The sequence below is a fragment of the Pinus tabuliformis genome, chromosome 5_1 (assembly GCF_031772625.1).
Source record: "Pinus tabuliformis cultivar Carrire ecotype Pingquan chromosome 5_1, CPIR1, whole genome shotgun sequence".
NCBI lineage: Eukaryota > Viridiplantae > Streptophyta > Pinopsida > Pinales > Pinaceae > Pinus > Pinus tabuliformis.
This window is the reverse complement of record NC_142305.1, coordinates 172850351-172877901: the sequence shown is the minus strand read 5'-3', so window position 1 is coordinate 172877901 and position 27551 is coordinate 172850351.

The window sequence follows — 27551 nt, the reverse complement described above, 5'->3', positions numbered from 1 at the left end:
AGAGATTAAGAGGAGAAGTGACCCCATAAAGATACAGCTGTACAACCACTTGTTAAAAATGGCTCCCACCAACCAGCAGCGACTAATGTCTGCATTTGATGTCCAGGAGGGTAAAATGATTATGAGCCATTTCATGCCAACCACTATGCATCCACAGTCCACCTCTGATTACCTAAGGACCAACCTGGAGGTCCTTGCCAAGGACATACACCCAATGGACAAGATTGAACTGCACAAGCAGACCGGGGAAATGGTGTATGCCTCTTTGGCAGACAAAACTTCAGATAACTATAGGCTGGAAAATAGCCTTAAGAATACAGCCTCTCAACTGGAGTTGGAGAGGGAATCATCCCAGGCAAAGGACAACAGAATAAAGTCCTTAGAGGATATAATAATTGAGATTGGGCATGATCCCAAAGACATCAAGGGAATACAGGAGATATTGAAGTTGAGGGATGCTGATATGGCTGCCTTGAGAAAAAAGGTCAAACTCCCAGCCACAATTCACCCTCAGACAGATGAGGTAGCTCAACAAAGGCATGATCAGGATGCCACAGCCTTGCTGATTTCTCTCTACAAACAGCTTATTCAAGCACAAGAAAAATTGGGAGAATCAGAGGCTGCACAAGCAGCATTGCAAGCAAAATTGAAACAAAAGGAAGAAGGACAGACTTCCCAACCTCCTCCTCTAATCATTAATCTTGAGGAAGCTGCTCCTATTACTACTCCTCCTCCTCAACAGACTGAGCAAGAAGCAACATCTACTTCAGCACCAGCAACCACAGAGCAGGCCCAAAGCCTGGATATGCAAAAGCTAAGGACTGAAATTCAAGCCCTGGAAGCTCAAATGACAGAGTTAAATGAGACCAAGGAGAAATTGGCCAAAGTCAATGACAGGTATGACAAATCAAAGCGAGATGTGGCAGAAAAGGGCAGGGAAATCAAAGCCCTTAAAGACAAGGTCAAAGAGCTGGAAAATGAGCTCAAGTTAGATAAAATTGTGGCTAAGCTTAGAACAGTGCTTTGGGCCAATATTGGCCAATCTATTACTAACCAATGGCAATATATTGAGACAATCCATGAGCAGTTAGAGCTCATTCCAAAGGCACAGAGGGAAATTCAAAGATCAAGAGCTTCATTAAGCAATATGCCTGAAGTGGCCACCAGAATGATTAATGTGCTTAACAATAGAACAAGTTCTCAGTTAGCTACCCTGGGAATTACAAACAGGATTGAGACTATTCAAATGATCAAAAGGGTTCTAACTCTGAGAAATCTGGTGCAAACGTTGGAAAGAAGAACCCAAGACATGCACACTGAGGTAAACAGGTTCATGGAGAAGTTTCAGGTGTTACAGAACAGAGGACTCCCTAGCTTACTGAACAGCACAGGGAAACTATTCACACATGAACAGTATGCCAAAAGGGTAAATGCTTTTTCCTCAAGTCAGATCAATGAGAAGCCTAGCACCTCAGAAGAAACAAGGCCAGTTACAGGACATACTCTCTACAATAAGGTAGAAAGTTTATTTTTCATAATGAATGAAATCACACACTTGTTCGATGTGGCTCCAAATTTTTATAAATACACAGAGGCAGAGGAGACAATGGATGCCATTCTCAGGCATCAATTACCTACACAGGACTGGTGGACCAAGGCAATACAAACAATTTTGTAAACAGAAAGTCGTTCACCAAATTTTGGTTACAGAAAATCTGAATTGTCGTGCACAAGACAGTTCAAAAGAGTCAGCATACATTAAAGATGAAGGCTGAGCCAACTCAGCAGAACTTGTGGCTAGCAAAGCAATATGAGAAGCTACAGGTGTCCAGACCAAGAAGCTACAGCAAAGCAGCTCCAAAAGCGCATTCTTGAGCATTAACGCAGATCATTTCAGCCGACTTGTTGGCCTCCAAAAGCCAAAATATCTTCTGACTGATTGAAAGATCATTTATGTTGTATTAAAGGCTGCAATAACTTCTGATCTACCATTCTGTACAAAGTTGGTAAATCATTTATTTCTCAGATGACTCAACACCTTAGATATTTTGTAATACAACTTGTATATATTTGCCTCTCGCAGAAGCTTGAGGGGTTGGTTGATCGTTGTTTTATTTTCTCTTGAAGAAGTTCTTCTGCTGTAATCTCTCTGAGTTAATAAAGGAAAGTGATGGAATTTCTCAAGGCCTGAAGTTCTCTGAATGCGTTGTGGTGTTAGTTGAATACTGCAGGATTCCCGTGCATCTCACAAAACAATAAGTTTTTCTGTAACCCTCGTCGTTATGTGTCTATATCCTTTGCAATCCATATATGTTTCTGAAATTATTAATGTTTAACAACAGAGAAAAAGAATAGCCTTCAGGATTTATTCACTGAATACCCTGGGCTCAATCTGTGTTTGTTAATGAATGTTTCTCTTCAGCTATAAACTGTATAAGTGTAATTCTTAATTGCTACACTTTCAGCATATATCTTTCACTATGATCATAGTTTTCAGGAATTCAACTCTACTCCTGGGTACATATTTCACTTTCTCTTCACCTGCTAATGGAGAATTCTTAACTGCCCTTCATGGGCTAATCATATTTTCATCACTCAAAGTTTAAATTGTCTTGTTAGATACCCAATAGGCCCTGCAGGCTAAGCATCCATTTCAAAGCATTCCAGATACTTCATACCTTCAGACTCCATTGCCCAATGGTATATAACTGTTAGAACATTACACCTTAAGTGTTGAACGAAAGTCTTCCAACCAAAACGCAAACAAAACCTGAGCATAATAGCTAGCCTGAAACCTTAACAAAACAGAGACAAATCATAAAGAGAGAGCCCTCTCTGATTATAGTTTGGCTAGGAACTGTAATCCAAAGATTGGTTAGTGGTTACCCCGGCCGTATTCCCTTGGGAGTCAAAGGGAACAACCTGGGTATTAACACTATGGATCCTTAAAGAAAACTATATTAGTGCATCCCCTTGAATTGAAGATGCTTGTGCGAGTTAGAACAATCAAACCACGTTCAACACTTATTTCATGGATGAGAGAAATCCCATAGATGAAAATACATCTAGGGAAGTTTGGGAAGAATGTGTCAATCAACTTATTCTAGCTACATCGTAACACCAGAAACCACTATCCATGAGTCCAAAGTTGATTTAGGTCCTTCAAGATTATTATTGATGATTTATTTATTTTTTACATTCTATGGTATTGATGTTGATTATCGGTATGTATAACTATTGTTATTTTCTTGCAGGGTGAAGGAGAATGAGAATATGAACTTATGTGGAGAAAGCTAGGGTTACTTGCAATAAGTTGTGCAACGATGTTCACCATTCGTAAGCTAGATGGCTCCATGGAAGATTCATATATACCTAACAAACTCAAAGTCATGACACCAATAACAACAAGGGTTTTATGGTTTATAGAACCTTCCATACTCTCCTCATGTCCTCTCTGTCACATTTTAAATTTTTCTTATCATGTTGCTACTAGCTATGAGCATGTAACAATCATTAGGATTGAGGAGGAATTAAGTAGTTGAAAGGTCATGAGGGTAGCTAAAAAGGAATGAGGGAAGGTCAAAGATCATGGTAGGTGAACGATCACCTAACCTCTAGAAATGTACCCTCATGCCTCTGTTATTGGGTTACTTTAGCACTTGAGTTGAGTTTAGGATTAGATAAGTGATTTATGTTTGAGAGCTAGAGCCACTCAACTCTTGGTAGCTAGTAGAGTGGATTTGAAGTGGGGCTAGGGTTTTGCATTGGGAAATGATATGAGCAGCCCATGTTCCACTATTGTTTTTTGACTAATTTAAAATATATACTTAAAGTTGCAACAACATTAGTAAGATGTTCTCTCTATTCGACATTGATTCTCATGCTTACTTTTGGTGGTTGTATTAGTTTTATGATACTTCACTATATTTGTATGTGCAATTTCATATAAGTAATATGTTATGGACTGATACATAGTGGTTGCATGTATGTTTTTCATTTGAATCTTTTCTTACCTGTTTCTTGCCATGTGAGTGATCTATTGTGAACTACTTTGCAATTAAATTTTGGCATGTTCCTGTTTATTGTATGCCTGATTGGGCTTTATCTCACTGATACCTCTCATGGAATACCTCTTCTTCTTATTGTTGTTGAGACTTGTTTGTACCTCTTTTTGCAATATGTCAATCTTTGGCTAACTTTGTTTCACTCTCTGGTCATTTGTTCTTGTCCGCCCTCTGACACATTCTCATTTGATAACCCATAGTGGAAACATTCATGGTGGAAGTCGGGCCTACATATGAGATGGGGCTCCTATCCTAAATGGTGTGAGGTCTAATTGGGAATTCATACTGAGGAGACCCTCTAGTTGTTGGTGGTAAATTTCAGTCCGTTAACAAATTGGTTCTAGAAAAAGGGCTTGATGATAAGGTGAGCCCTTATATCTTGTAGCTTAGTCTCATATATTGAAAGGGCTCCTTTCCAAATCTTTCTCCAAACTGTTTGGGCATCACATATAAGGATCCAAGCTGTTGGGCAACGCATATAGTGGAGGTGTCTGAAAAGGATTCTTCGCAATGAACACATATGACAAGAACTAATTCAAATGACCACGGAAAGGGATTTCATGCAATTGGTGTTATATACTATTGAATCTACTCTCATTCAACTGACACACTTATTAAGTACACATGTTGTTGGGACCATATTATATGGTGACGTGTCATGTATAGTTTTAAGGCATTCAACAAACTGTCACGTCTTGACCACATCACTACACAATGGAGGCTACACGCAAATCAAATGATTGGAGCTTACCGGACATTAGTTAACGTAATTATTATTACTAGATACATTGACGGGGACTTGACTATGAATGCATCGTACCATGTGTCGGTTTCTTATATATATCGAAACGGGTGATCACATCAATGAAGTGTTTGGGGCAATTCAAGGAAAATTTACTCTAGGCAGTGAACAAGGATAAATATTTTCCATGAGGCTCAGTCTCGTCCCATCAACTTCTCTCATCATGTCACACTTCCAAAACTGACCCTCCATGAAGCCGAGTCCCTTGATGCGACCATTTGCTAGATCAGAGTTAAGGAAGCCCCTAAATGATGTGACCTTCACTTGTCATAGTTTGAGAACCCGGTCTACTCCAAAAGATGCAACCCTCCACAAGTCATAGTCTCTTAATGCGACCAGTCGCGAGATCGCAATTGAAGGGGCTACTGGAGCATGTGATCTCCACAGGGCACAGTTACTTGACACGACCTGTCTCAAGGTCACATGCTTGTGAGCCAAACCTCCCAAAGTATGTGAATTTTCAATCTCCCCTTTGTTGGCATTGGTGAAGTATGACCTTATCATAATGTAGCAATGCAACCTGATCAATTATAGTATGTGAATTTGATTAGTCGCAGGATCAACATTAAATAAACCATCGGTCCACGTGACCAACACTACTGTACGACCTTTGTGACTAATGGCCTGTCGAATCACATGCGACCTCAAAGCCAAGGAAAATTATGATTTGCAGATGAAAAATATTATTTGGTTGAGGTATCACTTCCTAGATTGGACTTGAACAATGATGAATGAAAAAAATGAGTCAATGTGTGCTAGAGATAGTGTTGCGTTGAAATAAGAAGTCTACCATTGATGTATTTAAGGCGACACACAGATGCAACATTATACAGTGTTATATGGAAAACCAGAATGGCATGGAAATCAAGGATGAGACTATGCGATGAGAGGCTAATAAAGTAGGAGATATCCTTATTCAAACGATGAAATAAGATGAGGCATCAAAAAACACCATGAAAATAATTGAAAATGATATATTATGATGGAGGATGTGTACAATAAAGGCCATGTTGAGATATCAAAATATGGAAAAGGATGATTCTTGTGAATATGGGTGCACGGTCAAAGTCATGAAAAGTGAATTAGAGGAATGTAAAAATGACATCATCAAACTCATGAATGACTTAGAAGAAAAAATTCAGGCACAAAGAAGTGGGCTACTCCTCTAGCAATCCCCTAATCAAAATTATATTAGTGCATCCCCTTCAATTGAATATGTTTGTGCAAGTTATAACAATCAAACCACATTCAACACTTGTCTCATGGATGAGAGCAAGCCCATAGATGAAAATAAATTTGGGGAATTCAAGGAAGACCGTTTCAAGCCACTTATTCTGGAAACACAGTAACACAAGAAAGGATTATCCAGGGGTACAAAGTTGATTTCGTTCCTTTGTGATTATTATTTTTTATTTATCTATTTTTTATATTCTATGTTATTGATCTTTCATTACCGATGTGTATAACTACTATTATTTTCTTGCAGGGTGAAGGAGAATAAGAATCTCAACTTACGTGGAGAGAGCTAGGGTTACATGCAAGAATTTGTGCAACCACGTCCCCCACTGGAAAGATATATGGCTCCACGAAAGATTCATAAACACCTAACAAAATCAAAGGCATGGCATCAACAACCACAAGGGTTTTATAGTTTCATAGAACCCTCCATACTCTCCTCATGTCTTCTTCTCTGTCAGCATGTAAATTTTTCTGATCATGATGCTACTAGCTATGAGCATGTAACAATCGTTAGGCTTGAGGAGGAAGTAAGTAGATGAAAGATCATGAGGGTAGCTGAAAGGGCATGAGGGAAGGTCAAAGGTCACGATAGGTGAACAATCACGTGACCTCTACAAATGTGCCCTCATGCCTTAGTTATTGGGGGACTTTTGCACTTGAGTTGAGGCTAGGATTAGATAGTTGATTTATGCTTGAGAGCTAGAGCCACTCAATTCATGGAAGCTATTAGAGTATATTTGTAATGGGGCTAGGGTTCTACATTGGGAAATGATATGAGCAGTCCATGTTCCACTATTGGGTTTTTGACCAATTACAAGATATGTACGTGAAATTGTAGCAGCATTAATACAATGTTCTGTCTATTTGACACTGATTCCCATACTTACTCATGGTGGTTGTAGTGGTTGATTGAAACTTCACTATATTTATATGTGCGCTTTCATATACAAAATATGCTATGGAATGATACATAGTGGTTGCATGTATTTTTTTCTTTCGAATCTGTGTTTACCTATTCTTTTCCATATCGACGATCTATTGTGAACTACTTTCAAAATAACTTTTCACATGTTCCTGTTTATTGTATGCCTGATTGGGTTTTAGCTCACTGATCCCTCTCATGGCATACCTCTTCTTCTTATTGTTGCTGAGGCTTGTTTGTGCCTCTTTATGCAATAAATCAATCTTAGGCTGACTTTTCTTTCACTCTCTGGTCATTTCGTTCTTGTCCCCACTCTAACACCTTATCATTTGATAACTAAGAGTGAAAACATTGATGGTGGTTGTCGAGCCCACATATCGAATGGGGCTCCCATCCCAAACGGTGTGAGCTCGAATTCAGACTTCACACCGGGGAGACCCCCTAGTTGATGGCAGTATATTTCAGCTCATGACATGCTAGGTGAAACAAATAATTTCTAAAACCAACCTTAACTTGAACACATTAAATTGCCCATAATGGCCATAAGATAATTTATAGTTTTGGTTAGGACCATAGGGGTAGGAAACAAATAAGCCACCATGGTTGTTTTCATCTTGGAAAATGGAAGTTTTCTTTTAGGCAGCTTAAATTCTTGCATCATTATTATACACAAAAACACCTCCTCATCCATTGAGAGGAGAAGGACACTTTGAATTCTAGTTCATTTTCATTGTATGACTAGATTACTTTGTTTATTATTAGCTTTTCAAGAAATTCAAGCTACAAGGGTGTCATAGTGGGCTAACTCCATTGAGTTACTTTTTTATTAAGTTAAAAATAGGGGCTTGCATGAATATAGATTTTACAACAATTATGTCATTATGTGTCAAACATTTTTTTTAAATCAATGCCCATGTATACAATTTCAATGACTTTCATAACTCCTCACATAATTATTTAAAGGGTGCTAGCTCAATGGAAGAGTGCTTGCCATGCACGAGGTTGGTAGTTCGATTCCACTGTACCATAACTTGAATTATTCAATAATATTGTATTTTTGTTTATTTAAATATTTTTATATTGATTTATTTTAATGGTGATATAGTTTTTTGGATTTGTTTGTCTATATTGTCTCTAAAGCGGAAAAAGATAAGATTAAAGACATTGTCTCCATAAAAACAATATGTCTTTAATTTCAATTGTCTTTGGAGAGACAAAAATGAAATTGTTTCGTAAGAGACAATAATGCTTGTGTTATATATTGTCTTTATAAAGACAAATTTTTAAGACAAAAAATGAAATTGTCTTTGGAGAGAAAAAAATGAAATTGTCTCATAAGAGACCATAATGATTGTGTTATATATTTTTTTTATACAAACAATTTTTTAATACAATAGTTTGAGACACGCATTTAAAGACAATATTTAAGACAATACAAAAATTTATTTTTGTCTCAAGTTAAGATAATTTACCCTAAAATTATCTCAAATTTTATCTTAAAACCCCCTTTGTATTGTATTATCATTGATATTTTTATTTAAAACTATTAATATATGATCTATATATAAATATTGAAATGATAAATATTTTAATTTTTTTCTATCTAAATAAATAATTCACTAGTGATTTTAAATATACCTTTGATTCATAGATATATATTGTAGTGTTAGATAATCACGTTTTCACTCTTTTTGTTTTACACAAATGGATAATTCATAGATATATATTGCAGCATTAGATAATCATATTTTCACTCTTTTTGTTTTATACAAATGGACAATTTATAAGTCGTTTTTTTTGTTTTATATAAATAGATAATTTATAAGTCATTTCTTTAATATAAATGGATAATTTATTAGTTATTTCTTCATGACATATCTTAAATTTTTAAAGCAATTTTTAATTGATTTAAATTTTATTTATCTTTTTCATATATTTTATTTAGAGATTTGTATATGTTAAATTTCTCAGGCAATTTATAATTGATTTAAATTTGATTTATAAGATTTTTGTATATTATTTTTATTTGTATATGTTAAATTTCTAATTAATTTAAATTTATTTATAAGAAATTTGTATATTTTTTTTAAGGAATAGATATTTTATTTTTTCCTTTTTATTTTATCTGGATAAATGATTTACTGGTATTGGTTTATCTTTTTCGATATCTTTTAATTTAAATATATGTTTTATAGTCATTTTCATTTCTCTACTCTAATTTAATAATTATTTATTTTTGAATAATACACATTTGACTCATTTTTATAATATGTTGACGGATGATTTAACTTGATTTGACCTATTTCTTTAAATATGTTATTAGTTTAAGAATATGTTATGTTTTTGAATTATATAAATTTTCATTGGTATAAAGTGGAAATGTTTTGATTTAGGAATATATTTCTTATTTTTGAATAATACATATTTTGACTTTTCCTATATATTATATTAGGCATAATTGACTTGATTTGTTTCTTTAAATATGCTATTAGTTTAGGAATATATATTCCTCACTTTGATTTAAGAAGATATTTTCCATTTTTAAATTATACACATTTTTACTCTACTCATTTATTATATTGATGGATGATTGACTTTGAGTTGATTTATTTATTTAAATATGGTAATAGTTTAGGAACACGTATTTTTTTTTGAATAATATATATTTTCATTTATGCAAAGAGATTCTTTGATTTAGGGATATTTTTTGATTTGTGACTAATTTCTTTTTTGACTTTTCTTATATACTAAAATGATAGATGATTAATTTGATTTATTTCTTTAAATATTTTATTAATTTATAAATATTTCTTTCTTTTTCTTGATAATATACATTTCCATTTCTACAAAATAAAAGATGTTAACTATGTACCAAAAATTATGTACAAAATTTTTACATATTTATATATTTATTATTTATATTATCATCGTTCCCAAATAATATCTTTAATTATATTTATTTTTAATAATTTTAAAATTCAATATGGTCCATTATTCATTATTCCGTTCTTCCAATGAATATATCACAAACATGCAGTCGATTACAAAAAATAATTTTCATACATACTCTTAATTAACCATTTTACATAACTTTATATATAAAGTTATATATATAATCACCACTAGTGGAATCATATATTTAATAGGATTTCCTTTTAATAATTTCACAAATAAATGTTCATTCTTCCATTGAACATTTATTTTCAAAGGGAGCAAAAACCAATTCTATGACGGATTGACTGCCTTGACTTAAGTCACCTCCATGATTGACTTGGCTTCATCAGTGTTTTAATATATGAGGATTGGTATTTTGATGTTTTTATATAGATTATGTTTTTGTAAGGATAAGTATTTTTAATTTATATCGCATTTTGAAGTAATAGTTTTACTCTTTTGTTTTATGTAAATGGATAATTTCTAAGTTATTTCTTTTTGTCGGTTTTGGTTTAAGATATATATGAAAATTTTCAACCATAAATATTTTGAAGTTAATTTATAATTGATTTTTTTTTCATTAATTATATATATATATATATTTTGAAATTTATTTATAATTAATTTCAATTTTAATTGTATTTGTCATGATTTTATGTATAGGTAAGTATAGGTATATTATTTGTGAGAATAAATATTTTCATTTCATTATCTCACATGGAAAGAGATGATTAGCTTGTATTGATTTATCTTTATGCTTTAATTTAACTATATATCTTGCATTTTTTTAATAATAGTTATTTTCATTTTTCTCTCTTAAATAAACGGTTTTTTTTTTTTAAGCTAGAGTAGGACCATCGATTTTCTATTTAACTAGGTTAAAATAAGTACAAACGTTTGGTGGCCTCAACCTGCCCCGAAGGGAAGCTGGGTCTGCTGGCCACCTTAAGTCTTTATAAGCTGACTAGTAGCAAAAAATAATAAGTCTGCTTATCCACGCCAAATGAATGATACTACCAAAATTACTGATCTGATTTCTTATCGACATTAGAGACTATAAACAGAAAAAAAAAAGAGCTTGTTCTTAGCGAACTAACAAGGAAAACCATTAGAACAACTAAAAGGATTAATCTACCATGTTTTCAGGTGCGGTGTCTTCATCTTTTGTCACCGGAACTAGCTTCTTCAGTTGTTGTTGAATCTCCTCCAACTTGCTGTCCTGCATGAGCAAAGTGATTTGGAGATTCTTCATTTCTCTCCCTAAATTGGGAATGCCCTGAGCCATCTCGGCCATTTCTGCTGCCACCTGCTACATTTCCTTTTCCAGTAATCTCTTCAACACCCAATATACATGTAAAGTTTGGTTGTATAAGGACAGGAATCCCCTGGTATTACCCGGGTCGGGGATCAAGTTACCCCAGTCTTCCATCTCTGGTTCCGAGTCTTCCTGCATTACATTTGCTTCTAATTCTTTAATTAACCTGTGGATATCGGCGTCAGTTCCTTCGTTATAAGCTTTTTCTGCCTCTTGTAGCATATGCCTCATCGTTCTCCGACCTCATCTCAGACAACCTAGAGATGGGGGTCTGGATTCCCGTTTGTCGGTTCGTCGACCTCTTCCTCTGCCCCTATGCCCTCTTCCGCAACCTAGGCGAGCTGGTTTGTTTCTGGAAGCAGCTTGACTTCCCTGTCCAACGTCGAAGGATGCGTTCCTTGTAAATTCCTCACCTTCAGAAACCTTAGCTTTCTTTTCCAGATTCATTCCCTCTCCTTGCTGCCCTTTTTCGGGTATTTTGACCTTCCCCACCCCACCTTTCCTGGAATGGAATTGGTAATTCTGCTCGGGGATCTTCTCTTCCTCCCAAACCATCTGCTTTTCCATCTCCGACTGCCCCTGATCAGTACCTAACCGAGAACCTTGCATGCTCTTCTCCTGACCTGTCTGACTCCTCTCCTTGCTAGATTTGACCCCAACCTTTCTCATTCTCCCACCCACTGTCTTCTGACTGGTATAAAAATGGATGAATTTCCGGTCCCTTTCCCTTCGTCGAACTTCTGCAGCGGTTAAACCTCCTCCTATCTCCTTAATATTACTGGTGATATCAAAGAAAGCAATGGACAATTTTACGGATTCATACCCCTTTCTGTGATGGGTTGCAGAGAATGTTGAGCAGCCTCGAACTCCCTTCGTCTCCTTCCTTTGCTACATGCAATCTTCAGGTCTGCCTTCTCCTGTCCTTATTAATCCTCTACTAGCTACCCGACGTCCCATCGTCCATTCGCCGCCGTTCTTACCTCCTTCCTCCTCCGCTTCTCTATCGCCTCTAGTCCTCGGGATTCTGCCCTTCCTCCTCCACTTCTCTGTCGCCTCTAGTCCTCGGGATTCTGCCTAGCCTGCAGGACATCTCGATATCCTGTGTAGTTATCATGTTGCATGGTGACCTGCATTGCCACCTTCCTACCTTCATTATATTTCCACACATCGCCACCTCATCCACCTTGATCGGGGGAAAAATCCTCACCAGATTTTATTTAAATATAATTGGAATTTCCATAACTTCCTAAACAACCTCTCCTAAACAAACGGTTAATGGACTAAGTTTTATTTGTTTTTTAAATATATTTTGATTTTTTGATATATTTTTCATTCATCGCTAATACATATTTTGACTTTATCTATATACTATGTTATGTATTTTGAATTTACCTATATACTATGTTAGATGGATGATTGACTTGACTTGAGTTGTTTCCTTAAATATATTATTAATATAGGAATATGTATTTTTTTTTTAATAATATATATTCTCAATTTTAGAGAGTGAGGGATATTTTGATTTAGGGATTTATTATCAATTTTTGAAAAATACACATTTTGACTCTACCTATATATTATGTTAGATAGATAATTAACTTCACTTGATTTGTTGTTTTGATATGCTATTAGTTTAGGAATATGTATGTGGTTTTTCAAAAACATATATTCTCATTTATATAAAATGGTTTAGGGATACATTTTTTATTTTCGAATAATACACATTTTGAATTTTCCTATATACTAGGATGACGGATGATTAATTTGATTTGTTTTTTTCAATATGCTATTAGTTTAGGGATATGTCTTACTTAGTTGTATAGTATACATTCTCATTCCTATAAAGTGTGGGATGTCACCTATAAGTGTACCGACATCTACATAAATCGATGTCCATCCTCTTGATTAAGCATTTTACATAATTTATGTTAAAAATGGATATGTATAGATAGAAATTATTTTATATTCTCATCATTAGTGGAATCATATATTTTATGTGATTTCCTTTTAATAATGTCACAAATAAATATTTTTCATTCTTCCAATTAATATATCACAAACATGTTATTGGCTACAAAGAATCATTTTCATGTGCAACTTAACATAGCCGCTTGCATCTCATCCTTTGTTCCTAAATACATATATAAGAGAAATAGGTATATTTAGTGAACATGGGTTAGCTTAAAATATATTATCATGAATAAAATTGCATTAGTTAAACTTTTATAAGCAATAAATAGTCATGCATGAATGAATTATGTAAAATCCTTAACTATGATAATTGTTGTTGAATTGAGGCTTGTGTGATCCATATCATTTACGGTATATTTTCAGTGTAAATCACATGATATTTCAATAGTCGATGCGTTTCGAACCAACTAGTTTGGTTCATCGTCAGGACAAGTTGAGGAACAGATCAAGCTATGCATGTTAAATAGATAGAGCATACCTCCAACAGCTATAAATCAAGACCAGGTAATGACTAGATTTGACTAGGGAATGATTAGATAGACTAGGACAAAAATAGGACAAAAATAAGGTAGATTTAATAAGTTATATTATTATAACAAATCAAAGGGGCATACGAATTTTAATTATAACCCCATATATATATATATATATAAAAAGTTAATAAGTTAGTTATAAAAGATATTAAATAAATACATAAATATATAAAATAAAAAGTCAAAAAAGAGGATAAGATTTTAATTATATATATATATATATATATATATATATATAGATATATATAGAATTTTAAATGATTATTAAGTTATTAGTTAGTTATAAAAGCTATTAAATAAATATATAAAATATAAAAGACAAGTATTAAGGTTATATATTTAATATGTAAATAAAAATAATAAATTATCTAGATTTAATCCATTGTTTATACAATGAATTTACATAAAGGATTTTTAATTACTTTACAACTTTTAATTTTATATATATATATAGAGTAATGATTATGAAGTTATTAGATTAGTTATAAAAAGTACTATGGGGTGTAAGATTTTAATTATATATATATATATATATATATATATATATATATATATATATATATATATATAATTTAAACGATTATATGGGGTGTAAGATTTTAATTATATATATATATATATATATATATATATATATATATATATATATATATATATATATATATATAATTTAAACGATTATAAGGTTGTTAGTAAGTTATAAAAGGTATTAAATAAATATATAAATTAAAATTTAATGGTTAGATCATATTTTAAAAATAAATGTTTATCCAATTAACCTAGAAGTTGACCTATTCAATAAATTATCGAGATTTAGACGGATGTTTAGATGAAATTACATAAAAAAATTAATTACTCTACAATGAAATTATATTCGGGTAATAGTTATTCTAAAAGGAATTGATAATAATATTATAAATATCCCGAAATAATTAATCGAATATCTAATTGTCAAATTCACTTATTATTATATAACTCTACAGGTAATAAAAATTATCTATCATGTAAAATAAGATTAAGCCAAAGAAAAGGGGGAGGGAAGAAAGGAAACAACTAGGAAGAGAGTGTTGGAACCCAACAACTACTAATTTTCCAACCATCATCTCTATTGAGGTTGCTCAACCTTTTTTCAATCTCAAGAGCTTCCCTAAATTTCCGATGATGCAATTGCGAAACCCTAGCAATCACACTATCTTCCTCAATACAAACATGATGATTGGCTTTTTCTGCATGCTCTGCTAAGGTGGAAGACTTGGTTCTACTATGATTAAGGTCAGTTGCATGCTCACTAATCCTTTGATTAATGGACTAGTGAGCACGCAGCTGACCTTAAGCATAGTAGAACCAAGTCTTCCACCTTAGCAGAGCGTGCGGAAAAAACCAATCATCATTTTTGTATTGAGGAAGCTTGTGTGATTACTAGGTTTCGCAATTCCATCATCAGAAATTTAGGGAAGCCCTTGAGATTGAAAAAAGGCCAAGTAACCTCAATAGAGAGGACGGTTGGAAAATTAGTAATTGCTGGGTTCCAACACTCTCTTTCTAGTCGTTTCCTTTCTTCCCCCCCCTCTTTTTTTGGCTTAATATTATTTTACCTGATAGATAATTTTTATTACCTGTACAATTATATAATAATAAGTGAATTTGACAATTACATATTCGATTAATTATTTCAGGATATTTATAATATTATTTTCAATTCCTTTTAGAATAACTATTACCCGAATATAATTTCATTGTATAGTAATTAATTTTTTTATGTAATTTCATATAAACATTGGTCTAAATCTCGATAATTTATTGAATAGGTGAACCTCTAGGTTAATTAGATAAAGATTTATTTTTAAAATACGATCCTAACCCTTGGCTTTTAATTTATATGTTTATTTAATACCTTTTATAACTTACTAACAACCTTATAATCGTTTAAATTATATATATATATATATATATATATATATATATATATATATATATATATATATATATATATAGATATATGTTGTAAAGTAATTAAATATCTTTTATGTAAATTCATATAAACAATGGATTAAATCTAGATAATTTATTATTTCTATTTATATATTAAATATATAACCCGAATACTTGTCTTTTATATTTTATATATTTATTTAATACCTTTTATAAGTAACTTATTAACTTAATAATAACATAAATACACACACACACATATTTATATTTATATTTATATTTATATTTATATGGTTATAATTAAAATTCATATGCCCCTTTGACTTTTTATAATAATATAACTTATTAATTCTACCTTTTTTTGTCCTAGTCTATCTAACCATTCCCTATTCAAATCTAGCCGTTGCCTGGTCTTGATTTATAGCTATTGGAGGTATGCTCTGTCTATCTAACATGCATAGCTTGATATGTTCCTCAACTTGTCTTGACGATGAACCACACTGGTTGGTTCGAAACACGTCGACTATTGAAATATCATGTGATTTACGCTGAAAAATGTACCATAAAATATGATATCTGTTATTGTGAGAAAATTGTACACTCATTTGTAAGTAGAAAAAGACACTCAAAGTTGGTGATCAACATATGTAAAGATTACATTTCGAGCAGGAAACATTATGAAATAAAAAAAAATCAAAAGCTTTCCTAAGGTTTAATTTCAAATCAACGTTCCTTTGTGCTAAAAAGATTAAAATGAACTACATTGTCGCTTTTCCTTTGATAGTCGCGAGAGTTGCTAGAAGCCCAGTCAACACCTCAAGACACAAAATTGCTTGAAAAACACATTCTATCCTGACATGATGGGTTGATAATTAAATCCTTGAGGCCCAAGAAGCCTTTAGGGCAATAGGATGGTAGCTCTTATCTCATGTATGAGGCAAACAACCTCAATGATGAGCCAAAGCATGGAAGGAGTGTTCAAAATTTATATAAAGAAAAGTGCATGGAGAGCCAAAAATAAGAAGTTGTGTGTTTTTATGTTTCCAAAATTGCTCCAAGGAAATCTAGAATACCACTATGACAAGAATTCTACCATTGTAGAGAGTTTTCTATGCTTCTTTGAGAGAGAAAGAGCTTGAAAAGGAGATTGAGAAGGGGAAATCCTTTTTGAGAGATATTGAACACCATTGATCAAGCAACTCCCTTAAAGTGACTTTGATACTTTATGTGTTACTCTTCCACTAGCAGCAATAACGAGGATTACTTTCCTATTCCTTTGTTGATTTATTTTGCTTCACAAGCTTATTTCATGTTATTTAGTTTGGTCTTAGCTTAGTTTTATTCATGCATTATTTCAATTTTATTCAATTCTTTGTTAGTTTGATCACTAACATCACTCATTTGTTTATATGCTCATTTTAGGAAGCAACCAACTACAAGGAAGGTGTTTTTGAGACTCATAGGCAACAAAACACACCATACAAAATGGTGACTCCACTTTCTTTCCTTTTTTGATCTAATTGGTTGTTTTACATGGCTTTAATCTTTGTATTTTCACTGTGTTTCCATCACATAATTTCTCTAGACCTGTGTAGGCATCCCTTGGACCTGTGTGCGGTAAAAAATTATGCATTTCTATTTTTTTATTCATCCTCACAACTTTTTGTAGAGACAATCACTCGAGTCTCACCACTTTGCGGAAAATAACCTATGAGACACAGAGAGAGTCAAAAGTTTCATTAAAATTCCCTTCCCTAGATTTTTGTGGTAGCCTTTAGTGACTTGCCTGCATGCTTATATTTTTTTTTAAGATTATATACGCTTTTAATTTGCTCTGCTGACCACTAAAAGTAGAGAAATTTCTTATCTTTTATTTTGGAATTTTCCATTCAAACATAGATTAACTAGGAAGAAAGTAATCCCTATTCCAAATATCTTTTTTTCTTGCCTTACTAATTCCAACTCACCTGACACTTATCTTAACTAATAGGAAATTAACTGTCCTTAAATCTACACATGTTTTTTACTTGTTTTGCCTTGCCTCCCTTGTGTCCTTGTGGAAAACCTATGGTGGAATGTGAAATATTTCTTAAAGCAGTAAAATTCCATCTCCTTATATTCTCACATAGCCTAATTAGGAAACAAGTGGCCAATCATCCATACATATTTATTTTTCTTGCAAGGAATAAACATAACATTGCGTAATTAGCGGAATTGTAAGGGATCACCACATATCCACATCATTGTAATCCACACTTTCTATGCTCACAATTTCACTTGCCCACACTTTCACTACACACACTAAGCTAACTTAAACTTTTTATAGAGGGTATCCTCTTTTTGGAATATTTGTAATTAGTTTCTTTTAGCTTAGATCTTGTTACACACCTATTTTAGCCGATACAACACCACCCAAAATTTTTTAGCATATATAAAATTTTGGGTCCCTCTCCACTCACATAAAGTCATTAATCGATGCTCCAGTAGTTGATTGGATAGTCCCCACATGGCTTGTTCTTATCAGACCCTATCGATGCACTCACCCATGCCATCATGCCATATATATTGCATTCTTTTGTCGTGCCTCATCTCACAAATTGACCCTACCATTACGTTAGGGTTTTGGAAGTGTGATGTATTTCCCATGACTTCGAAGTTTATCCATATGTAATATACCTTTCAATCTATGGCAGCATTGTGTGTGGGAAGAAAAGAATCCAATCTGGGTTTCATTATGCTGACCATACTAAGGTTTGCGGAGAAACCCTAAATTGGCACAAGAATGTCTCCATTCATGATTTAACCTCATTCATACACCTCTTGGAATGGAATAGCATCATGGTAAGAGTCATTCCATTTCATATTCCCCTAGATCCATGTTTAGCTCCCCATCTTAGCATGTGCATTAAGTTTGATGAGAGTTATAACTTTCCCTTACATACTTGTAACACTAGGGTCATGTGATTGAAGACCCAGGATGCATGTTGAAAAGTACTTCAAACACTTACTCTAATAAGTACATAATCACCATAAGCAACAGTTAATATTAAATTCATTTACAATTAGTGCCTCATGGAAATGCTTAAATTTGAAATTCATTTCCAAATTAATGCATAATATGCTCAACCCCTCAAATTTATAAAATTTTAATTTGGGTTATTTTCGTTCATGATCCCTGAGTAAATTATTCTTATTTACTTACTAATATTTGTTTTATCCCATGACCTCACATGAAGAGCATCTCTTTGGTAAACTAATATTTTGTTTCACCTTATTTTCAGGATATTGAGTAAAGATTTTTTGGATGCACATCGAATTAGGAAACACTAGAATTAAATAAAACTTTGATATTGACACTGCTCTAACAGTGGAAGAATGGAGATTTTAGAGTTTTGTAAACACAACATACAAAGCGGCCAAGGAAATAAACGCAGGCATGAGTTAATGAAGAAATGAAAACTTTAGAAATGGTATGATGCAATCATAAAAGACGATGATCCTTTGGTAATGTATATCGATGGTAGCTCATTATAAAAGGCGTTCGGGACCACAAATAATTATTTTAAATAAGGTATTCATTATTTTAATGCAACATAATATCCAAGGGGGCATTTTATAAATATCCAAAACGTTGGGCATCACATACAGTGGAGTTGTCTCGAAAGGATTGTTTACAAGCAACGCATTTGACAAGAACCAATTCGAATGACAACGGAAAGGGAGTTCATGTGATTAGTGTTATATACTATTGACCCTCCTCTCATTCCACCAACTCATCATGTTAACATACACATGCTACTTTGACCATATTATATAGTGATGTGTCATGTATAGTTTTAAGGCATTCAACAAATTGCCTAGTTTTGACTACCTGGCAACGCAATGGAGACTACACACATCTCAAACGCTTGAAGTTGACCCAACATTAGTTAATGAAATTATTGTTAGTAGATAAATTAATGGGAACTTTATTATGGAATTCATTGTACCATGTGTCGGTTGTTTGTATATACTGAAAGGGATGATATCTCTCCTACGAGTCTAACTTATTAACAAGATAAATAATAACATATTTCTTATGGGGAATTCTAATTAGTTTGAATGACTATTGGCTGTGTGGGGCCTGACCCAGGTTCAGCATTACCTATCCAAACATATCCCTACATTACTAGCCCTTTCAGCATCAGCCCGTGGAACGCGGGCTGAAGTCTCACCAAAAGTAGTATGGGGGGATGTTGGAACCAAGTTTCTGCACCTTGAGATGGTTGTGATGTCATTTTATTCCTTCTATTCCTATTTTTGCATAGGTCATTAAGTTCTAGGGCTCTATCTGTATAGCCCTTTATTCCACCCTTTGGTACCTCCGTGAAGGGATATGATTGGACTTCACGTCACCTTAACCTGTGCTTCAGGGACTTTCACACTATTAGGGAAGTGTATCATGTAGATTCCCAAACTAGATTAAGTGTTGTACTTATCTTATTAAAAAATCAGCATTAGCACTACGTAAACAGATATCCTTACTTGCATTCAATTATCCAACATAATTACATCCATTCGTGCATCACATAAGCATTATAAGTGAAATTCATGCACAATATGACAAGATGCATTAACATGAAACAAAGACACAGAATTTGTAAAATGCTTCTCTTTATTAATATCTTCATATGATTACATACTCTATCTGCCATGTGCACATAGCTGCAGGGGTCTACGCATACAGACTTCCACCTAGGCATCTACAAACTCAACTACAACACCTCTACCTACGCTAAGACCTGAAACTTAAACTTCTCTCCTTATCGCTCAAGACTTCTTACTTCTCCCAAAACTTATTACTACTTAGAGCTTACTTACTTAACTCCTTTTATACAATCCCATGGTCCACAGACCATGGGTGGATCTTTACAGCCAAATTTACACTTTACAAAATAAGGGTGGACAACCCTTTATGACTCATGGCACCTTCATGCTCCGCGACCACAAATTGTGGAGGCTTTACAACTTTATTACAAAACTTGACCCAAAACATGGGCTTTTAGCCCCAAAACCGTCCTTGGGGGATCCCGTTCCCAACAAGCCCCCAACACAAACATTGTGGCTCACCCTCAAGTCACTTAGCAGGCACGGAGATCTTAGTGCAAAGACCTCCTAGCTCGACCTATATGACCACAACCTCGACAGTGCATTATGCGGCCGCCTGCTTCGCGTCTTCAACCATCTGCTCAATTACTGCTCCTGAATTGTTGGCCTAAAGCTTTTGCTGAGTTGCTTGCAGAGTCACAAGCTTTGCTTCAATAGAGGTTGTGACCATGTAAGCCTCATCTAGCCTGGGCTTCAGTCACGCCTTTAACACTACTTCCTTGTGCAGTACTGCATCCACCTGTTCTTTCAGCTACGTGATATCCTACAGCTTTTGTAGTCTTTGTGTGAGCGTGACGGTTCACGCTATTACTTTGACTTCATCATAGCGCTACTGCAGCTCATGCACTTCTGTCTCTAGTTGTTGTACATTAGGGTCCTCCAGCAAGTTCTTTAGGACCTCGAACGACTACTCAAAAAGTTGTGTGCAGTCTGCTACTACACTATACTACACTATCAATCACCACTATTGCCTCTGTGACAGCAATTGCATGCTTCTCCTTTACTTCTGGCAGGGTTGAAGGCTATGCATTCAACTATAACTCGATGATCTGCAGGTTTAACACCAACTGAACCCTCACCATTTATGTATGAGCTTCGCGCACCCCTGTAGCCAGCTTGCGGACGCACACCTAAACTGGTTCTTCCTCAGGAATGGCCAACTCTGGTACCATTCAACATGCCTCATCGATGACCTACATTATATGCCTTGTCAACGACCTCCTTCTTTCTCTTTTCATCCAGCTGCATCATCTTGCACTGTGTGGCAGACTTGCTCCCTCCCATCGCTAAGTATGTTGTAGTGTGAAATTCTGCCAGCCAATGATCTAGTATTGCATCAATGGCATCAACCGTTGGCAGGTAATGCAAGTCATATCATGTTTGCGCAAGGTCCTTCTACGCCATGATGGACACGTGGTGAAAATCTATTTTAAATTCTACGTAGCCCTACAAGTTGGTAAACACCGTAGGTGACAACCACAGTTTATGATTGATGGCCATGCAGATGTTCATCTCCATCAATATCCAGAAGTTCTTGTTGTCCTTAATGCACTGCGCATCCTTAGTCACCCATAGTGAAGCGTACTTCATTGCTTTTGGTAGGTATGGTGCGACTGAAGGGAATTGACTATCCTCTGGTAGCTCCCATGCTACCAACACAATAGATAGCAAGAGCCGTGAATAGTGGAATGTCTTTCTAAGCTCCTGTGCCTCACGACAATTCACATGGAACACACCACGAAGATAATCTGCCCAATTGAACTAGACTCCTTCGGCGCACTAGGCTGCTAGCTCAACGATAGGTGGCAGTACCTCATTGGCGTGACACTTCCTCATCACCTTCCCTGCAAACATCTGTGTAGCCACCTTGACAACAGGGTCATAGATGTTGGATATGGCATATCCATGCGGCTTCTTTACCAGCTTAAACTTCTCTCTCATGGCCTCTGTGAGGCCCTACTCACCACCTTTTCTGCCAAATATCATGGCCGGATTTTCTCCTCTATAGGGCAACTGCATGATCATGTGGATCAATATGTTATTGATGGGTATTGGCTCCTCTAGCAATAGAAACCCATTATGCACCAAGCATAGCAGCTGCTTGATGACCAAAACTATAATCAGGTTGTGGTTGTAGTGCAACACCCATAGCAAGTTGAGCAGAACTTCCTTGTCTACTCCTATGAGCCACCTCCATGGCTCCAATGCGGTCATTCTGGTGATTGTATCGATAATTCGGTGCATCAGTTGCTCGGTCGCCAAGTGTGGGAACTTTTCATCATCAGCCAAGACCTAGTATTCGAGTCTTAATATAGGAACCCACCCCTAGGGCAGTCCTTCGAAAATAATTTCATCCGATAGTAGAGGGGTTTGCAAAGGGACCTTGCTCTCATCGATATATTTTGGCACCTTGGTATTTCCCTTGCATGGATGGACGTACTCAGGCAACCGAGTGATAGTGTTAGCGCCCTGAGCTTCAACTTCGTCCACGTCTAATCCCACATCCTCATCCATCGGGATGTCTTCAATTTCTTCCTCCTCTAGCTCTAGATTGATGGCTTTGCCCTTTTCCTGTGTGGTGGGCTTGTCCTTTGGTGGGTTTCTTCTCGGTGATGCACACAATGGTATTACAGGTTGCTTGCCCTTCTTATCCTTCATGCTCTCCTTGGTTGGGGTGGGCTTTGGTCTCGGCGTCCTTGGCAATTTGGGGACTTCCGCTAATACTTCGGCAACCTCCAGAGCAGCTTTTTCGGCCCCCTTATCAATTTTTGGCAATCATCCTTAGCTGTCACTGCTTCGGTGTCCATATTTGTGGCAGGTGTCGATGTAACGCTACTCATAAATGCTCGTGATGTCTCTCGTAAGTTCTTAAATGTTGAACTCACTATTAGAGCCTCGAAGAACTCTCTGTTCATGTGTGCCTAAGAGCTCAGCAACATAATTCGCAAAATTCCAAGCGTTTTTTGCTAGGAATCCACCCATAATTTATAGGGAATTTTGAATTCAAATCCGACCATTCCCCCTACATTTGGTTCATTAATGCCAGATTGGCAGCATATTTTCAAGGATCTGACCCATAAATTTTGTCTTAAATGCCGATCGGCCACTCCATTTGGGCTCATTTATACCATCAAATCATGAATAGTGTCTTTAATGGTCACTTTCCAGTTGGCCTACACAATTTCTCCTTGGGTAGCGTAGCTCCCTTTGGATTGTTGTGAACCCTGTGACACTTCCTTGCTTCGCATAATCCTCCAGTCGCACAGCTCCCCAACCTGAGCAGTGTAGTTTATAGTCTCGCACCTCCTTTTAGCTGCCTAGAGCACTAAGACTATGCTTCCATCATATAGTCACATGGCCAGACCACCAGTGTATGGCTTCAATCGACTGTCATTCACCCTTCTTAGGAAGGGATCTCCATTCAATTTAACCAACTGAACTGCTCCTCCATTGGTAATCTCCTTAATGACATAGGGCCCTAACCAGTACATTCTGAATTTCCTTGGAAATTTATTAAACTTACTGTCATATAACAAAACCAGGTCATTTACCTTAAAGGTGTGCAACTTAATGTGCTTATCATGCCATTATTTTTCGCACTGCTTTTGGACCTGTTGGTGAAATCCAACTAGAAATCACTCTTCCTCAAGCTCAGCCAGCTACGCGAGCCTCTCTTCCAGGGCTCCGCAATCAGTCATACCCATGAGTGCCACTATGCCCACACTAGCCATAATGTATTCCATTAGCATTACTGCTTCAACACCATAGACAATCGTAAAGGGTGTTTGTCCAGTCAACTTCTTACATGTCGTATGATAGGCCCATAGTACTGTGGGTATGCACAGGTCCCAATCACTTCACTGAGCATTGCAAACCTTGGTCAGCATGTCCTTTGACACCTTATTGAATGCTTTCATCGTCTTGTTAGCCTGCGGGTGATAAGGCATGCTCTTCTAGTGATATACCTAAAATCTCTCCGTCAGCAAACTGATCGTCTGTGTGTACCGCGATCACTCATCAAAATATTTGGACACCCAAATCATGTCAGTACATACTCAAAGAGTAACTTTGCAGCAGTCGTGCTTGTACAATCCTTTATAGGTTGTGCCTCCACCCATCGAGTCAAATACTTCGTCGTAGTGATAATGTACCTCGCTCCTGTCTTCTTCCCTCGAGGTTCAATGGGTCCCACAAAATCTATCGCCCATTTCTCAAATGGTTGTAACATCATATGTGGATTCAGAGGCAGCTCATCCCTCCACGATGGGTTGCTAGTCCTTTGACACAAATCACATGCCTTGCAGTAAGTTTTTGAGTCCTGATGGAGGTGTAGGTTTTAACTCCATACAGAAACTACCTGCATACGAATTCTAAAACACAGAAAAATAAATAAAGTGAGAGCATAACACATAAAACACATATACACAAAGATTTTCCCCTGGATCCCAAAACTAGGACTACCAGCTTGATTTTTCATTATGTTCCTTTCAATGTTAAAATACATATTGATACATGCTGAAGCATCCAATACCATGGACCCAAAATCATCGCGTCCAAAACCATGGACCGAAAACCATCGCATCCAAAAACATGTGCAAAAAGTATGCACAAAACCATAGGTAGGTATGCCCAACCTAATCTATGGTCCAAAAAAAAATTTCCAGGGCGCTACCTCGGACTCCGTAGAGTGGGGTTACCTGGACCCCTCAAACCCCCTGTGACCCGCCCGCTATTCAATCTGAGTAATGAAGGGGGAACCCCCCAGTTAACTACGTGGGCTAGTCGTGGAAAGAATATAACACAACCCAAAATTCTCCCACTTGTTGTTTTCTTTCCATGGGGGGCCACAAGAGAGCTTAGTCATTTATCCAACCCTGCAACACCCATTTTTTCTCTACACCAAGAGAACTTCTCAGTGCTCACATATTAATTCAATGCATCTGCAGTATTATTCAAAGTGTCCACCTTTACCAGCAACACCTTTTTGTCTTCTATCATATCCCTCATAAAGTGATACTGAACATCAGTGTGCTTTTTATTTGAATGATATGTAGGGTTCTTTGCCAAGAAAATTACACTTTTGCTGTCACATTCTATTCTTATAGCTCCCTGTACTAACCCCATACATGAACACAACCTTTGCACCCAAATTTCTTCCTTGCTTGCATGAGTGGCTACCATGTATTCTACCTCTATAGTTGATAGTGCCACTACAGATTGTTTCTTACTCATCCAACTAACTGCACCTCCAAATAGGTTAAACACATACCCACTTGTATATCTTCTCTGATCCAGATCTCCAGCCCAGTCTGCATCAAAAAAGTCACAAATATCCAACACTTTATCCAATCCTGATCTTCCTTGGTAGAACAAACCATAATCACTAGTGCCACACAAATACCTGGAAATCCGCTTCACTGCTGCCTAGTGCTCCTTCTCTGGTTTTGACATAAACCTGCTCAATACTCCCATTGCATGTGCAATGTCTGGTCTAGTACATACCAGCACATACATCAAGCTACGACTGCACTTGCATATGGAACACGGGACATGTCCTCTTCCTCTTCTTGTGTCTTGTGACACTGTTTAGGAGATAACTTTACACCTACAAGAATAGGAACCTTCACTGGTTTACTATCCTTCATATTAAACTTCTGCAATATTGTCTCGACATACTTTCTCTAGTTTAACCATAGCTTCCTCTTTGTTTGATCTCTTTTAATTTCCATACCCAAAATATAGTTTGCAGCACCAAGATATTTCATGTCGAATTTGGAGGACAATGGGTCTTCAAATCCTGGATAATTTCTTTGTCATTTCCAACCAACAACATATCATCCGCATACAAGAGTAGATAAATAACACGGTCACCAATTTTAATTTAAAATACACACAGTGATCTGCTTTGCTTCTAGTGAAGCCAACTCCCCGTATAAATGTATCAAATTTCTGATACCACATCCTTGGTGATTGTTTTAACCCATATAGGGACTTCTTTAACTTGCATACCAGTTCTTTTTTACCCCTCACCGCAAAGCCTTCAAGTTGCTTCATGTAGATCTCCTCTTCTAGATCCCTGTTAAGAAATGTTGTCTTCACATCCATCTGTTCTACGTCAAAATCAAAAGAAAGAGCAACAAATAAAAGTAATCTAATAGAAGTTGCCTTGCAATAGGAGAAAAAATATCACCAAAATCATTTCCCAGCACCTGGAAAAACCTTTTGCTACCAACCGAACTTTGTATTTCTCCACCTTTCCTTCTGCATTTGTCCTCTTCTTAAACACCCATTTGTTGCCAATGGGTTTGCTTCCAGCCAGAAACTCCACCAGATCCCAAGCCTTATTTTTATGTAGAGATGATTTGTGTAATTCTAAGATCTTTATGAAACAGAGACTTCGATTTTTTCCATTAGTATTGAATATCGTTATCGTATTGCGATGTTGACGTCTTCGATGAGCTTGAGATAAATTTTAATTTTTTATTTTATAAAAAGTATTCAAAATATTTTAATTTATTATCAAGGAGAAAACAATAAGATTAAAGTATAAAATGAATCTTAACCTTTTATTTGACAAGACCATAAAAAAATTCAAAATAAAATCTTAACCGTTCCCCTAATTTCTTTTAAAGAAAATTAAAAATGGTGGAAATACAATTCCTATATACAAATACTTTAAACAAAATATGCTTCCATAAATCACATAGTAAAAGCATAAAATTCCAATATAGAAATGACTATGGACAGAACATATAACCATAAATCATATACTTTAGAAATATCGAGAAAAATCACCATTCATCCAAAAATATTTAATTGAGAAGCCTAATCCGGCCAAATCATCATTCTTCAATTCATATGGAACAGTTGACCTGATTAATCGAGTCAAATTAAGCATTGTCCAGATGTTGAGAAGATCAATCGAGCCCAATCAATCATCCTTCAATTCACATGATTCACATTGTGTGAGTGTGTATTGGTCAAAAATACATTACATATACATCGGGTTTTCCACCCGCTTCGTAGACTTCATATGGATCATCCATTGGTCTTTCCAGCCGCCTCCGTAGACTTCAACTATGTCAAGACAAGCTGCCTCCCACCACTCTTAAGACTCTCTGCAATTCTCTCTGCACACTTATAAGATCGTCTTTGCTCCCATCATTCTTCCATTCTCTCTGCACAAACTCAC